This window comes from Marmota monax, unplaced genomic scaffold (assembly GCF_021218885.2).
Source record: "Marmota monax isolate L192 unplaced genomic scaffold, Marmota_monax_Labrador192_F-V1.1 WCK01_AAM20220418_F8-fsc00001, whole genome shotgun sequence".
NCBI lineage: Eukaryota > Metazoa > Chordata > Mammalia > Rodentia > Sciuridae > Marmota > Marmota monax.
This window is the reverse complement of record NW_026693777.1, coordinates 20,213,137-20,230,406: the sequence shown is the minus strand read 5'-3', so window position 1 is coordinate 20,230,406 and position 17,270 is coordinate 20,213,137. Positions and strand designations below refer to the sequence as shown.

General features: G+C 39.8%; 1 long non-coding RNA gene across 4 annotated transcripts in view; it reads right to left on the bottom strand.

Moving 5' to 3' along the window:
• Positions 1-17,270, bottom strand: part of LOC124104589 (uncharacterized) — a 294,556-nt gene that overhangs the window by 123,198 nt on the left and 154,088 nt on the right. The gene's annotated exons all lie outside the window — the stretch shown is intronic.

The window sequence follows — 17,270 nt, the reverse complement described above, 5'->3', positions numbered from 1 at the left end:
TGACTTGGAACTTAGGCACAACCAGCACCCTGAACTGCTTTAGTACATTGTGGGGATAATCAGAAAAGGCTTCGAGTTTTAGCTTGTAATCAAATGGTGGCATAAAATGATCAGAGAGAGACACTCAGGATGCAAGGCCCCAAATTTTCAGGGGATGAAGGGAGGGACCCCATTGAGTCAGAGTGGTAGGACTGCACAACCTGGCCTTCCCTCTTCTCTCTAAAACCACTCTAGCCTCAGGCTTTTCCCCACAAAGTTTACTGAGTGCTAGATGCTGATGCACATAACATCCCTGGTGAGCATATAATCAGCACTCCTTCTGGCAAGTACTTAGCAGCCACTGGAGCAGAAGGCAAATCCAGATACAAAGTGACACAGGCAAATTACAGCTCCTGGCTCTGCAGGAGCCTTACTCTCTCTGTGGGATCAGGGAGGCTGCATTAGAAATAGCAGAGAAAATGCAGGCTTCTGAATAAGGCCCACTTGGGTTGTGAGTCTTCCTAACTTGGGCAACTTTGCTGAGCCTCAGTTTCTTCATCTGTAAAACCAGGATGTATCCTATAACTCTTGGAGGATACTGTGATGTCAGCAAGATGTACCATATGGAAATGCCTAGCAAAGTTACAGACACGTGGGATGTGCTCCTTCCATAGCTCTAGCTTCTCCTCTCATTCCATCCTTGATAACAATTATTCTCAACTATGGCTTTACTTTAGAATCAACTAGGAAAAGTATAGATGCTTGAGTTATCTATTTCTATATAACAAATCACCCCAGAGCTTAGTGGTTTTAGAAATTACATTGACTGTTTCATGGTTTCTGTGGACTGGGAATCTGGTAGTAGTCTAGCCATGTAGTTCTGACTCAGAAATTCTTACGATGCTGCCACCAATGTCAGCTGGGGCTGCAGGCACCAAAGGCTTACCTGGGCTGGAAGGACAACTCCCAAACTCACTCACATGATTGATGGCCAGAATTCCTTGACATGTGGGCCTCTCTTCCAGGCTGCTCATGACATGGACATTTGGTTTTCCCCAAAGCAATGCCAATCTGCCCCTTATGTCCTGGTCTCCAAGTCACATGTCTTCACATGTCTTCAGCCTTGTTCTATTTATTAGAAACAAGTCACTAAGTTCCACTCACACTCAATGGAAAAAAAATTCTTAAACATGTGTGAATACCAAGGGCAAGGAGTATTGGGGACTACATTGGCGGCTGGCCTCCCAAGACCCCAATTCAATTTAACTGGTTTGAGGCCCAAGCATTTTTTTAAAAATAATTTTTATTTTATTTATTTATACTAATAGAGCACAACTTTTCATTTATCTGGTTGTACATGATGTAGTGTTATACCATTCATACATTCATACCCCTACATGGGGAAATATAATGTCCACATCATTCTACCTTCTCGCCCCCTACAGTATCCCTCCTCTCCTCCCCCCTTCCCATCTGCTCAATCCAAAGTTCTTTCCTTCTTCCCTTGCCCCCTGCTCATTATGGATCAGCATCCACTTATCAGAGAAAATATTTGGCCTTTGGTTTTTTGGGATTTACTTACTTTGACAAGCATTTTTTCCCCATTAACTTCCCTAGGTAACCCCCAAACTATGCTTTACAGTTTCTCCTGATACCTTCTCTTCAGCCCAACTTTGCCAATTTGATCCTTTCCACTGGCATGTCCTTAATTGTCTTATCATCTCCTATCACTGAATTCTCTCCAGTCCAAGCAGTTAGGAGAAGAAGAGGGCAGAGGGTCCCAGGGAAGTAATGCCCTTCAAAATGCAGAAATATCAGCAGTGGTGGGGTTGCAGGTCAGATAAGCAAACAGCATCTGAAATTAAGTTCTACTAGAAGTCTCTCCAGGGAGCTACCAGAGCAAGTTCATAGGCAAGGGCCAGGCAAAATCAGGGACTAGGCACAGTCAAAAACAGAAAACCTGAAGGGGCCATGTATGAGCTGCCAGCAAGACAGAGAACAGGCACATGTTACCAACAGCAAGGACAGTCCCCAAGCTGGAGCTGTCTGCTGGCTCAATTCCAACAGCCTTACTATTACTCTCTTACCCCCATGAGAGCCAATCCCCAAACGCCTCCCTAAAACACCAGCCAAAAGCAGCCTGAAGTATGAAGGCAGAGGAGAACAGACAGTCCCAGCTTCCTAGCAGAGGCGGTTCTCCTAACACAAGCTGCCCTCAACCCCTTTTCCAGTAAGCAGGCTTTCCTGGCTCATTATAATGTTGGCATTGCCATCCATGAGATGAAAGTTGCCTACAACAAAAATAAACATAAAATGGTTATGATATACACATCACTGGGGAACGAGGTGTCCATCATCACAGATGGCTTATTCATCTCTGTGTAATGAAATCAAAATTATAATTGTATGCATTGCCAGCCTGTTCTCTCTCCCTAATCACTAAAGAGGGATCTGACTTTTTCTGTCTGATCAGTTTCTGGCTGCTCTTGCCCTCAGGTCTTTTGGACTTTGTAGCATGACCTAGAGAAGGGGAGAGGACAGGAGGACAAGAGGGATCGGAACAAGGGCTGTGAGCTGGGTGGAGTTCTAAGAGAGGTGGGGGGTTATTTACAACATATGAGAAAAAATGGATAGAAGAGAAAAGGGCTGAAAAGGAGAACTGTTTCTGAGTCTCTTTGAAGATGCCCAACAATAGTAATTAGAAGGGAAACCCGGTTATTTGGAAATTGCTTTTTAGTTGATGGACTCTTTTTAAAAAATCACCATCCTGTTTTGAAACTGGATCATGGGGTTTCCCACTTTAATGAGGTTTATAGTATCCACAGTGCCTAGAATAGCAGAACACAGTAATTGTTGTAAAACAATTGTTAAACAAATATTACATGCCCATAAAGTTCCAGAGGTGCCTGTTGTAAAAACTGAAATATAATGCCAATGAGAATTGCAAGGATAGCATAGCCTCACGGTGTAAGATAAAGTGCTCTCTGATTAACCTTGCCTAGAGCGAGAGTTTGGTATTTGCTCTCTTTCTGAATTCTTTATGTCCATGAAGTCTGCCCTGACCTTCCACCCCAGTCACCAAAGCCAGATCTCTAGCATCAGCCTCAACTCCTCCTTCCTCAGAGTACCTCTGGGTCCCCTGCCCCAGCAGAGATCTAAGAAATCGCCAGGTCCTGTTGACTTTATGACCATTGGTATCTAGGCTCTTCCTTTGTCTCCACATGCCACCATCTTAGCATAAGCCTTTATCATCTCTCCTAGATTCACTCTTACTAACTAGTTTCCCTGCTTCTAGTTTTATTAATCACTCATTCACCCATCACCTACAGGACAGACAGATACAAGGCTAAATTCCAGTACTAATACTGACCCCAATTAAATAAAAGGGGTAACCATAAAATTATAGATATTGAAGTTGTAAACTGTTACTCCCACTTTAAGGCTGGTAAAAGTGGCCTGCTGGATGTTTAAAACAAAAACTTGGGATAACAAACTCAAAGAAGTAAAAGCACCAAGGGAAAAGCAGCCAACATTTTGGCCCTTGTTTTCTTAGGTCAGCTAGGACCCAGAAAATGATGGGCACTGCAACTCTGGTAAGTCACCCAATCTGCCTATCAGGGAGATTGAAAGGACCCTAGAGAACAGGAAGCCAACCAGTGCACATTCTGCAGATAGGTGAGTCATTGGAGAGGGAAATGTCTCTAATGCTTCCAAGAGAAGCTATGTATGGTCAACAAGACCCTGACCCATTCTGGCAGATGGCACCACTGGTAGAGGAAAGTTAAAGGAGCCAAGGGGCTTCACACATGTTCCCAAGAGTGATCTCTGAGGAATCTCACTGACTCTTAATAGTAGATAGGAACAAGGCCAGTTTTGACCAACTTGGTTTTAAACACCTGGCAGGAGAGTGTAGCCTAAGCACAGTCCTACGTGGACATTTAAAAGAAAAAAACAATTTTTTAGTGTAACATAAGATGTACCCTTGTGTCAGCCCTACCCAAAGAAAGTAAAGCTGGAGGCTATAAAGAAAGGGTTCTTGTGTGGGAGTGCCTAATACTAAGTATTATTACCTAATAATAAGAACTTCTAGAGTTGCAAGTTTGTCCTGAGTTAATTTGAGCCTTATCTTATAGACCTAAAAATCTTCCTAACCTCCTACATTGGTAAACTTGATCTATTTTTCACTGATATGATTATGAGTTACTGTCTTCATGGTTTTCAGAGACTGACTGAAACACTAATTCCTTTTGTGCTTACAAAAATGTAATGCTTTGTTGTCTTATTTATTGTTGTCTTAGCATGATCCCTGCCCTATGTCTGCCTTGTCCAGTCACCTGCCATCTGCCACTGTGGACCTCTATACTGCTCTGGTGCTGAATACACTCAACTGCCCACACCCTACCTGATAGAGAACAAGGACTTTGGGTTACCTCTTCCAACTTTACCCTCTTTCAGAGTCCATGTGAAGTTCAAGGACTGGGCCACACATCAGAACGTCATGCAAGAAATTTATTGTGGGTAGCAGGAGGCATACCGACAAGGCTGTCCCTCCAAGGAGAGCAGCAGCCTGACTGCACTCACAGAGCAGCTTCATAGCCTGCAAGAGGAATCTCATAAATTGCTTAGGAGTTTAAGCTGGGGTGGGGTTGATCCTTTTAGCAGGCACATGTTCTTATGAAAAGTTAAGTGGCATAGCCTCAGAATTGAAACTTTGGAACATCTAGATAAAATGGCTCCCAACCTAAAATGGCAAATCTGATGCCAATAATATTGTTGTCCATTTTTTCATAGAAATGGAATGTAGAAGTTGACAATGGAGAATGTAAAAGTGGTCCACATTATGCTTTGAATGTAACCCTTGCTGTTCTGCCACTGCAACTTATTTTCTCTCTCCCTAATCTCTCTCCCCTTCCTAATCTCCTGGGAAATATGATTACCTTTTTTCCCCTTCCTAAGCAGATTTATTTGTCCTTGAGTACCCACCCACCATAGGAGTGAAGTAATTCAGACTTTTGGGATGGTACCAGAAGATCTCAGAAATGACTATCTCCCAAATTAACAAGTGAATTACAACTCCAACAGAGAACACATGAAATATAGCCCTTGAATCACTTCTATAAAAGCCCCCTGCTCCTGCTGATGGGCAGAATCACAGCCTCTGGGACAGGAGTCCCCTGTGTTTCTCCTTTGATAGAAAAGCAATAGAACTTATTTTTCCTTTTTCTCCAAAAAATAAATAAATAAATAAATAAATCACCCATCACAGTTTCCAGATCTAAGTCTTTGTTTGAAATTCTTCACTGGATCCCCACTGCTTACAAGATAAAGTTGAAAGCCAGTTCTTTCTGCTCTCTACCCACTAACTCATATGAGGTGCCCACCTGAATTGCCAGGAGAGCTCTCCATAGGGTTTACACCTCTGCCTTTACTCAGGCTCTTCCCTCCCTCTGGATGGCCATTCCATGACCACCTCCTGCACCCAAGTCTCATGTAGAGGGCACCTGCTCTGTCTTCGAAAGGTCAATTCAAAGCCCACTTGTCCTAGATACAATTACCCCTCTTGATTTTCTCCAAAGAGAATTCTATCCCAGTATTTATAACCTGGTTGCATCTATTACTTTCAATGTCTGTCTCATGCAAGAAGATTAAAAGCTCCTTAAGGGAAGGACCTTGTCCTGATAATAAAATCACAGTTTCTGTATTATAAATGTTGTTCATGACCATTTGTTGAACACCTAATATGCAACAGAGCCAGTGTACTTTCCAGTACACCATCTGACTTATTCCTTTGTGCCATTTTCAGTCCACAAATGTGGTAAGGTTCTTGCTTAGCATCTTAAGTGACAGCTGCCATTTTAAGAAAAATTTTGCTTTCCTGCATTTCTGAGAAAGGCTCACCACTCCCTCATACAAACCCCACCCTTCGCCATCCAGCATTAGGACCCACCCAGCTCTAATCTCTGAGCCTTCCCCATAAAAGTCCCAAACCCCAAGCCTGTTTTGTCTCTCTCCATCTATGGAGAGATGTACCTTTATTTGTCAGCTCTGACAAATAAACTCTTGTGTGTATCTCTGCCTGGTCTTTGTCTTTCATTTCTCACTCACCCATCTCCTGGTTCCTCACTTTCCTCTCAAATGTGTGTCTATTTGCTAAGAAAAGTAGAGGGAGTTGCAGTTTGATCTTGCTCTTCCTCTTCTCTGGCAGACCTAAGGCCCCTGAGCTGGTATTTTAGTTTTGACCCAAAAAGTGGGTTTTAGGAATAAATGACACAAATCTGAATGATTGTTGAATCTGATGTGATGGGTCTGAAGTTTCATTTTACTATTTCCTCTCTACTGTATTTGAAATTTATATAAATAAATGAAAACGTATTTATGCAGCATTACTTTATCATTCCTGCTTACTGTAGACTTGCCAGTGACTACACGGTGGTTCCCTAACTCTTCTTCCAAGCCCTGTCTTTTCCTAATAAGCAACTAGACCACCCTCAGTGAGGTGGCTCTGTGAGCACCAGATCAACTGCAACACATTGTGCAGTTTACCTGGTGAAATTGCTCTTCAGTGTGTGCATTTGCTCTTGGCTTGGTCTGCTTTGCCTGGGTGATGTATGCAGCAGTGATTCAGGCCTAGCAGTCACCTGGAGAGGCAATCCTTCTTCAGAGGACAGCCCAGGGCATGTGAGATGTGGCTGGTGACAAGCATGATGACAGCAAGATTTATCTGCCAGACGGGGACACGGTTAGTGATGTTTTTCAACTCTAAGACAGAACCCAGACTCAACGGCAAAGCTGCTCAAAATCTGTACCTGGAGCAAAGGGGATTTTTTTTCTCTCCCTGTAAACTTCAGCCAGACCTCTGGGTCCAGAAGAGTTGCAGCTTGAAGCCCAGCAAGGCATTTGCCACTCCTTGGGGGAAGAGCCAATAATAATGTGAAATGTGCAATTAAATGTGATAAAATATTGAACTCTGCAAAAAGTTCTTGAGGGAGAAAAGTTGGGTTTACACTATTTTATTATGTTTCAGATGGGAAGTCGAGGCCAGAATGAAAAGAAAAGTAAGGTTTAGAATCAGATGTAGGTTTTGATGCCAAATAAGCCATGAACAATTTGTAACTTTGGACAATATTTCATCAGCTTGAGTTCCTACTGTCTCAGGTAAAAGAGAGTGAAAACCTTATAGAATTTATATATATATATATATATATATATATATATATATATATATATATATATATATATTTGAATTAATAGATGTAAAGTGCCTGGAACTTGGTAAGTTCTCAACAAATGATAAATGTGTGTGTTTTTCCAAATTTTTAAAAGTGCACCATGTCTGGAAAGCACTCAAAACTTTATAGATAAGGGAGAAAAAAGTACTGAAAAGGTCAGGGAAATCATAAATTACATGAAAATAGGTGAAGAAATGGTCAGAGAAATTAATGGGCCATCAACAAGACTACAGGAAAAAAATAGCTGAGTTTTTTCTTGGGTAGATTTCAGTTTCTCAAGAGTTGCTCCTAGTTTTACAACATTCTAGATCAATTAAGCCAAGTCAGTCTTCTGAATATTCAAAAAATCTCATTTAATTAGTTCAAATGCTTTTAGCAATGACATATGCAACCCCCATGGCACTGGGGCAGGGTTTGCCCTCAACACCCGCTGCCCATAAAAAGAAGCTGAGCAGACAGTGGCTTCAGGGTTGCTCAAACAAACCGTTTTCCTAAATTACACCTCTTCTACTTCCGCCATCTCTGTAAAATCATTACAGTTCATTAATTTTGTGGGATTTCTGGACCCTGGGACTGTAATTCTCGGTTAGTGCTATCCCATATGCTGTGGCAGAAAGACAAGTGTAAACCGTTCTCAGCCACACACCAGCGCCAGCCCAGAGACTTTGGGCCCAAACCAAGAGCTGCAGCTTCAACTCCGATGTTTAACATCTGCCTGATTTATGGCCTCCTTGCTTCATGAAGAGAGCTGGTAAAAGCTGTAGGGGAGCATTTTGATGTCGCTTGTGTTCATTTTTGGCAATAAATTGTGACGGTATTGCAAGAGCACATGTATCAGACAGTCAGAATCTATTATAGTGCAAGGCCAACAGCATCCTGGGAAAATCACTACAGACACAGGATACAAAAGGCTACCTTCAAGTATCATTTAGGGCATATTTTTAAATAGACAGAAAATTAGGACTATAGGCATTAAGATTCCCACAGCCATACTAATTGGGCCACATGATTATCTAACCATCGGGTTGTAAATGGCATCGAGCAGGCTGACGGGTGTCACAATTAGACCCCAAAGTCAATCAGCCATCTGCAGTGTGGAACTGTCAACCCTAATGGTCTGAATATACTTCATGTTTGTACAATGACATTTTATATGGCTTATACATTATTTCCTCACTTGTTCAATAAGCTGACATGACTTATACCACTCTCCTATTCTATTTTCCCTAGTTCTTCATTAGTGCACTAAAAGAGTCTTCACTTTTTACCCCAAAGCCTAATATACTTCTTGCTGCCATTAGCCACTCTTCCAACCAATCTTGTTGACAACTGATGGTCTATAAATTTTCCAAAGCACCATTCTATCTATCCCAACCACTGCTCAAAAGCCATTAATGAACTTCTACGTCTATTACAAACACCTCATAGATAATCTGCTGTATGGGCCTGGCCTTTTGGAAAACTTTCCCAGGCCCCCCAATTGTAGTTGATTTTTGCTTGTGTGTCTTCCTAGCTTGATATTAAACTCTGTGACATCAGCAGATAATACGTGCCCATTAAAATTTGCTGAATAAGATGGCGGCGAATAGAGTGCATCACCCCCATGTACCGTGTCGCTGCACAGGTGAATAACAAGTTAGAACAGCCAAAAGCTATCTTGTTAGGAATTTCCAGCAAAATTGGGGTGCACCAAAACCTAGAGGAAGGATTTCCATCACCCGAGGATCAAATACTGGGGCTCAATTGCGAGTGAACCATGCGCCCGGAGATTCAGGCTGATTGAACAGCAGCCCGCCCCGCAGCCAGAGACTGCGGCAGCACGCCGAGAAACAGCATGCCAGCAACACAGAGAAACGGCGCTGCGGATTCTGTGGGGTCCTGCCAACTGTGCCCTCACTGTGCTCCAGGCTGAATTCTGGGTTTGTGACGGGGGAGAGAAACAGTCCGGGTCTGTCCTCCACACCGGACAACCCACCAAGGAAGCCAGCCGCCACTATCTTGGAGAGCTGACGTCACCATCGCCAGTTTCCGATAGATCGCAGCAAGTTCAGCATAGAACAGGTGTGTGACATTTAGCCCTTCTCACATACAGAGGGGAAATCGCATAAAATCTCTCCCCGGCTTTCCAGGGACATGAATATCAGAGTGAGCGTGAATAGAGGCGTGGGGAAAGGTAAAGGCACCTGACCTCCAACACCCCCCTCCCACCAGCGGCGAAAACGAAACCTGTCTCGCCAGCTCTCGGAGGAGTGGCTATCGGAGGGAATCAAAACAATAAGGGAACGGTTCCCAATAGCCTCGCTCTACATCCAGGAAACTGCAGGCCCAGAGTGTAGCCTCACATGGATTGTTTCCTACAGCCGGAGGGCAAAATCTTGGCCCGGAAGGCACAGCACCACCTACTGGAAGCAAAGAAAATAGAAGCCTAACAGTGCCTTTTTTTTTTATTTTTTAAATTTTTTGATTTTAATTTTTTTTAAATTTTTTTAATTGTAATTTTTATTTTACTGCATTTTATTATTTTTTACCATTTCTTTTACTTTTCTATTCTTTTCTTTTTCTTTCTTCTCTCCCTCTCTCTTTCTTGGTTTGCTTCCTTACCTTTTCCCCATCTTTCCTCTTAAGCATGACCACCCAGATTACGTATAATTTACTAAATGCAAATAGATGAATACTACGAGTCAGTCTATAGTCCGACTAAGCCCTTAACTACCCCCAAGTACTCCTGTCTATTCTCTTGTTAATATCCGCCTGCATTTGAGCAACCCCCCAAAGAAGCTAACATATACTAACCTCCATACCATCAAATCACCTGACTGTAACATAAAATCCTAAGTTCAAACCTCAATTCTCTATATGCCATCAAAGTCTGTAGGCCTTTAATGAAACTAATGAATTTACCTTATCTCAATTAAATCCAACATCTCTAAACATTTCTCCCACTCAAAGGAGAGATATTGGACCTATAAAAACCAAAACAAATTTAAAGGAGAAAACAGAAACACAGCAAACAGAGTTGGAATGTAACATGAGCACGATGAAAAAACAAGGGAAAAAAGGATTACAAACAATGCAGGACAACTTAAATTCACAGGAGAACCTAGAGGCATCAGAAAAATGGACAGAGAAAGAACTCAAGGCATACCTAACTCAGATGGAATGGAATCTTAGAGAAGACATTAGACAGCAAGTCCAAACAATGAAAGTATACTTTGAAAACGAATTACATAAGCAAATTCAAATGGCAAAGAATGAGCTCTACCAGGAAATAGAGATTTTAAAAAAAAATCAAACAGTAATCCTAGAAATGCAGGAAACCATAAACCAAATTAAAAACTCAAACGAGAATATTACAAATAGACTAGATCAAATAGAAGTCAGAACATCAGATAATGAAGACAAAGTTTATCAACTTGAAAAGAATATAGTCAACACAGAAAGGATGCTAAGAAATCACGAGCAATCCATCCAAGATATATGGGATGTCAAAAAAAAAAAAAAAAACAAACTTGAGAGTCATTGGGATAGAAGAAGGTATAGAGGTTCAAACCAAAGGAATGAACAATCTATTGAATGAAATAATCTTAGAAAACTTCCCAGATATGAAAGATGGAATGGATTGCCAAATCCTGGAAACCTACAGGACCCCAAACATACAAAACCGTAATAGACCAACTCCAAGACACATAATTATGAAGATATCCAACAAACAGAACAAGGAGAGAATATTAAAAGCTATGAGAGAAAGGAGGCAGATTACATTCAGGGGTAAACCAATTAGGTTAACGGCTGATTTTTCATCACAGACATTGAAAGCAAGAAGATCCTGAAACAACGTATTTCAAATGCTGAAAAATAATGGATTCCAACCAAGAATACTGTATCCAGCAAAATTAAGCTTCAGATTTGACAATGAAATTAAAATATTTCACGATAAACAAAAGTTAAAAGAATTCGCAGCCAGAAAAGCAGCACTGCAAGGTATTTTGAGCAAAACACCACAAGAAGAGGAATTGAAAAACAGCACCCAAAACTAACAGTGGGAGGTAACTCAGTAAAGGGGAGAAAAAAAATAACCAAAGGGGAAAAACTAGCCATATTAAAATAAATAAATAAATAAGCATGACTGGAAGTACAAACCATATATCAATAGTAACCCTAAACGTTAATGGCTTAAATTCACCAATCAAGAGACATAGGCTAGTAACCTGGATTAAAAAAACAAATCCAACAATATGCTGCCTTCAGGAGACTCATATGATAGGAAAAGACATACACAGGCTGAAGGTGAAAGGTTGGGAAAAATCATACCACTCACATGGTCCTCAGAAGCAAGCAGGAGTGGCCATACTCATATGGAATAAAATCAACTTCAAACCTAAGTTAATCAAAAGGGATAAAGAAGGACACTATATACTGTTAAAAGGAACCATCCACCAACAAGACATAACAATTATCAATTTTTATGCACCAAACAATGGTGTTGCAACGTTCATAAAACAAACTCTCCTCAAGTTCAAGAGTCAAATAGACCACAACACAATAATTATGGGTGACTTCAACACACCGCTATCTCCACTGGACAGATCCTCCAGACAAAAGCTGAATAAAGAAACTATAGAACTCAATAACACAATCAATAACCTAGACTTAACCGACATATATAGAATATATCAACCATCATCAAGTGGATACACGTTCTTCTCAGCAGCACATGGATCCTACTCAAAGATAGACCATATATTATGCCACAGGGCAACTCTTAGTAAATATAAAGGTGTGGAGATAATACCATGAACCTTATCTGATCATAATGGAATGAAACTGGAAATCAATGATAAAAGAAGGAAGGAAAAATCCTGCATCACCTGGAAAATGAACAATATGTTACTGAATGATCGATGGGTTACAGAAGACATAAAGGAGGAAATCAAAAAATTCTTAGAGATAAATGAAAATACAGACACAACATATCAGAATCTATGGGACACAATGAAAGCAGTTTTAAGAGGGAAATTCATTGCCTGGAGTTCATTCCTCAAAAAAAGAAAAAAACCAACAAATAAATGAACTCACGCTTCATCTCAAAACTCTAGAAAAGGAAGAGCAAAACAACAGCAAATGTAGTAGAAGGCAAGAAATAATTAAAATCAGAGCGGAAATCAACGAAATTGAAACAAAAAAACCATTGAAAAAATTGATAAAACTAAAAGTTGGTTCTTCGAAAAAATAAGTAAGATTGACAGACCCTTAGCCATGCTAACGAAGAGAAGAAGAGAGAGAACTCAAATTACTAACATACGGGATGAAAAAGGCAATATCACAATGGACACTACAGAAACACTACAGAAGATAATTAGAAATTATTTTGAAACCCTATATTCCAATAAAATAGAAGATAGTGAAGATATTGATAAATTTCTTAAGTCATATGATTTGCCCAGATTGACTCAGGAAGACACACACAATTTAAACAGACCAATAACAAAGGAGGAAATAGAAGAAGCCATCAAAAGACTACCAACCATGAAAAGCCCTGGACTGGATGGGTATACAGCGGAGTTTTACAAAACCTTCAAAGAAGAATTAATACCAATACTTTTCAAGTTATTTCAAGAAATAGAAAAAGAAGGAGCTCTTCCAAATTCATTCTATGAGGCCAACATCACCCTGATCCCGAAACCAGACAAAGACACTTCAAAGAAAGAAAACTACAGACCAATATCTCTAATGAACTTAGATGCAAAAATCCTCCATAAAATCCTGGCGAATCAAATACAAAAGTATATCAAAAAAATTGTGCACCATGATCAAGTAGGATTCATCCCTGGGATGCAAGGATGGTTCAATATACAGAAATCAATAAATGTTATTCACCACATCAATAGACTTAACGATAAGAACCACATGATCATCTCGATAGATGCAGAAAAAACATTCGACAAAGTACAGCATCCCTTTATGTTCAAAACACTAGAAAAACTAGGGATAACAGGAACTTACCTCAACATTGTAAAAGCTACATATGCTAAGCCTCAGGCTAGCATCATTCTGAATGGAGAAAAACTGAAGGCATTCCCTCTAAAATCTGGAACAAGACAGGGATGCCCTCTCTCCCCACTTCTATTCAATTTAGTTCTCGAAATACTATCCAGAGCAATTAGACAGACAAAAGAAATTAAAGGCATAAAGATAGGAAAAGAAGAACTTAAATTATCACTATTTGCGGGTGATATGATACTATATCTAACAGACCCAAAAGGGTCTACAAAGAAACTACTAGAGCTAATAAAAGAATTCAGCAAAGTGGCAAGATATAAAATCAACACGCATAAATCAAAGGCATTCCTGTATATCAGCGACAAATCTTCTGAAATGGAAATGAGGACAACCACCCCATTCATAATATCCTCAAAAAAAATAAAATACTTGGGAATCAACCTAACAAAAGTGGTGAAAGATTTATACAATGAAAACTACAGAACCCTAAAGAGAGAAATAGAAGAAGATCTTAGAAGATGGAAAAATATATCCTGTTCATGGATAGGAAGAACTAACATCATCAAAATGCGATATTACCCAAAGTTCTCTATAGGTTTAATGCAATGCCAATCAAAATCCCAATGGCATTTCTTGTAGAAATAGATAAAGCAATCATGAAATTCATATGGAAAAACAAAAGACCCAGAATAGCAAAAGCAATTCTAAGCAGGAAGTATGAATCAGGTGGTATAGCAACACCAGATTTCAAACTATACTACAGAGCAATAGTAACAAAAACAGCATGGTACTGGTACCAAAACAGGCGGGTAGACCAATGGTACAGAATAGAGGACACGGAGACCAATCCACAAAATTACAACTTCCTTATATTTGATAAAGGGGTAAAAGCATGCAATGGAGGAAGTATAGCATCTTCAACAAATGGTGCTGGGAAAACTGGAAATCCATATGCAACAAAATGAAACTGAATCCCTTTCTCTCGCCATGCACAAAAGTTAACTCAAAATGGATCAAAGAGCTTGATATCAAATCAGAGACTCTGCATCTGATAGAAGAAAAAGTTGGCTCCGATCTACATATTGTGGGGTCGGGCTCCAAATTCCTTAATAGGACACCTATAGCACAAGAGTTAATAACAAGAATCAACAAATGGGACTTACTCAAACTAAAAAGTTTTTTCTCAGCAAGAGAAACAATGAGAGAGGTAAATAGGGAGCCTACATCCTGGGAACAAATTTTTACTCCTCACACTTCAGATAGAGCCCTAATATCCAGAGTATACAAAGAACTCAAAAAATTAAACAATAAGATAACAAATAACCCAATCAACAAATGGGCCAAGGACCTGAACAGACACTTCACAGAGGAGGACATACAATCAATCAACAAGTACATGAAAAAATGCTCACCATCTCTAGCAGTCAGAGAAATGCAAATCAAAACCACCCTAAGATACCATCTCACTCCAGTAAGATTGGCAGCCATTATGAAGTCAAACAACAACAAGTGCTGGTGAGGATGTGGGGAAAAGGGTACACTTGTACATTGCTGGTGGGACTGCAAATTGGTGCGGCCAATTTGGAAAGCAGTATGGAGATTCCTGGGAAAGCTGGGAATGGAACCACCATTTGACCCAGCTATTGCCCTTCTCGGACTATTCCCTGAAGACCTTAAAAGAGCATACTACAGGGATACTGCCACATCGATGTTCATAGCAGCACAATTCACAATAGCTAGACTGTGGAACCAACCCAGATGCCCTTCAATAGATGAATAGATAAAAAAATGTGGCATTTATACACAATGGAGTATTATACAGCACTAAAAAATGACAAAATCATGGAATTTGCAGGGAAATGGATGGCATTAGAACAGATTATGCTAAGTGAAGCTAGCCAATCCCTAAAAAACAAATGCCAAATGTCTTCTTTGATATAATGAGAGCAACTAAGAACAGAGCAGGGAGGAACAGCAGGAGGAAAAGATTAACATTAAACAGAGACATGAGGTGGGAGGGAAAGGGAGAGAGAAGGGAAATTGCATGGAAATGGAAGGAGACCCTCATTGTTTTACAAAATTACATAAAAGAGGTTATGAGGAGAAAGGGAAAAAAAACAAGGGAGAGAATTAAATTACAGCAGATGGGGTAGAGAGAGAAGATGGGAAGGGTGGGGGGGATAGTAGAGGATAGGAAAGGTAGCAGAATACAACAGTTACTAATATGGCATTATGTAAAAATGTGGATGTGTAACCGATGTGATTCTGCAATCTGTATTTGGGGTAAAAATGGGAGTTCATAACCCACTTGAATCTAATGTATGAAATATGATATGTAAAGAGCTTTGTAATGTTTTGAACAACCAATAAAAAAAGATGAAGAGGAGGTAAAAAAAAAAAAGAATTTGCTGAATGACTCAATGATTAGACTTGCTCATTGGTACTGGGTGGTGATATAAACTAGTAAAAATTCTTCTGGAATGTAATTTGTCAGTATCGACATTCATTTAAATATTTGTAACCTTTGACCTTAAAATATTATTTCTGATAATCTATTCTGAGGCAATCTTTCAGTGAAGAAATGATGTTTATGAGGTATTGCTTATAATAATGAAATGTCAGATGGATTTAAAGTAATAATAAGAGTATGGTTAAGTAAATTAAGGTAAATCCACTCAAGTGAATTCTAAAGTCAATAAAAATTATTGTAAAGATGGCTAGTGACATGATGCATTCTTTTTTATTAAAATATTTATTTATTTATTTACTTACTTACTTACTTACTTACTTTATGTGGTGCGGAGGATCAAACCCAAGGCCTCACACATATTAGGTGAGCACTCTACTGCTGAGCCTCAACCCCATCCCAACATGCTGCATTCTTATAACTCATGTATTTTTTAAAAAAGTATTCAAAATTAAAACTATTTCTTATTTTATCCATTTATCTAGCAAAGATGGTTAAAAATAAAATAGCATCCAAAAATGAAAACAGTGGTATTAGAGGAAAACTTCCCTTTTATTTGGATTTCTGTTAATGTTATTGTAAGACTACCTTCCTAACAAATGGGCATTTCAATATCTCAACATCCTGCAGAATAAAACCCAGACCAGCCTAGCATTACACCAGTCTCCTTGAAACTTGTATTTCCAAGATGATTTTTTTTTGCCTGTGTACATATAAAAAAGCACAGAAATTGAAACTGTGTAGATCCCATGAATTTCCCATGAAGTGAAGCCCTTTGTGACACATTCAGAATAACCCCCAATTTCTACCCGTCTTCTTCCACCACCATCTTGACTTATATTATAATTATGCCTTTTGTTATTTTATCATTTTTGTCATGCACAGATTATCACAAAATATCAGAGTTACAATTTGTTTGGAACTAACTTAACTAAAAGGGAGCACTTTTCTTTGTTTCCAGTGCTTGTGATTGAACCCAGGGACTTGTACCTGGGAGCTCTACCACTGAACCACAATTTCCAGCCCCAGAATCTTGTGCAATGCTGTCAGGTACATATGTAGGATACAGCCCCGTGATGCTGGATTTCTGAGCTATAGAACTGTGACCTGATGTATGGGTGTTATTTTAAGGTCCTAAATTTGTGGTGATTTATTAATTACTTCAGCAACATAACATACTTTTGTAAGGGGCCTTTGACTTACTGGGAGAAGGCGTCCAGCACAAGGAACAGCAAGGTCCTGAGCTGGGACTATGCATGACTTGGCATGCTCAAAGAACAGAAAAATCAACCAGTGGGGTTGGAATGGAGTGACTGAGTGTTAGGAGATGAGGCCAAAGATATAATTAGGGATTGGATCCTATGGATCCTTCAGAATTTCACAGGATATAATTAGGGATTGGTTCCTATTGGATCCTATGGATCCTTCAGAATTTCACAGGAAGCTCTTGGAGAGTTTTGAGCAGGAGACTGGTATAATAAGATTTACATTTTGAAAGGATAACTCCTGCTAGCAAGTAGTAATTCCCTGTGGGGCGTTGAGTGTAGATGCATGAACAGTTTGGATCAACTGTACTAGCCAAGAAGAGAAATTTT